Source organism: Austrofundulus limnaeus, unplaced genomic scaffold (genome assembly GCF_001266775.1).
Source record: "Austrofundulus limnaeus strain Quisiro unplaced genomic scaffold, Austrofundulus_limnaeus-1.0 Scaffold264, whole genome shotgun sequence".
Taxonomy (NCBI): Eukaryota; Metazoa; Chordata; class Actinopteri; order Cyprinodontiformes; family Rivulidae; genus Austrofundulus; species Austrofundulus limnaeus.
Window position 1 is genome coordinate 29,587 of NW_013952666.1, and position 1,006 is coordinate 30,592.

Genomic DNA, 1,006 nt, shown 5'->3' on the forward strand with positions numbered 1-1,006 from the left:
GCGTTCTGCTGGGTTTGTTGGGGCAAAGTCGGGGCTAATTTGCATATATATGTACTGCAAACCGTTTCACTTGAGGGCACTTTTTATTTTTTGTTTGAACAAAGGTGAGCATCACATTTAACACCATAGCACGGTAAAAAAAAGAATAAAATTGGGCCTCTTACTTTATGAGCGTTCAACTCTGACACTTTTACAACGTAATTGAAGGTTGCATTGAGGTATGCTTTGCTTCATCAGCAAATTTCAGTAAATGACTCCATTATTATTGTGTCAGTTTATTCTAGCAAAGAAGAAAATGAATAATCTGATTGTTTTGTTGTGCTGGATAACGTACACTGTACTTCTTTTTAACCTTGATGTTAAAACTCTTTACTTTTTCATGAAACTGTTTTACTTTGTTGTTGTTTCTTTCAACCAAACAACATTATGAATTCTTCGACACCAGGATCTTGTTCTTTGAAAGCTTTCTCTTTAACCCTGAAAAGGATGTAAAAACAAGCCCCTCTATAACTAGCAATTAGCCTGGACTCAAAGAAGACAAAGACCTTTTTATACAAACTCTGCTGTGATAAGGTACTAATTACTTTTAATTATTTGCTTCATAAACAACCAGACTATTGTCTATTTGTTATCCTGGCTGATATTCTACTCTTTCCTTGTCAAGTTTAAAAGAATTTAGTGGAATCGCAAAAGATCAGGGAAGGAGCTAGAAGGGTGGCTGGAACCTGGAAACTGACTGGCCACTCCAGATGTCAGCCTGGTTGATTGAAGAGTCATTGCATGTTGCATTGAAAAATGAGTAGAAGCTAGAAAAGATAGTTGGATTAAACACTACTCCACTTCCAGAAGTTGGCTGTTGTGTGGTCAAACATGGACAGTTTTGAGGAGCAGTTGTTCAAGGCAACCAGAAAGTATGTACAACTAGAGTGCGCAAACCTCTGCCAAGGCCATGTGTTTGTGTGTGTGTGTGTGTGTGTGTGTGTGTGTGTGTGTGTGTGTGTGTGTG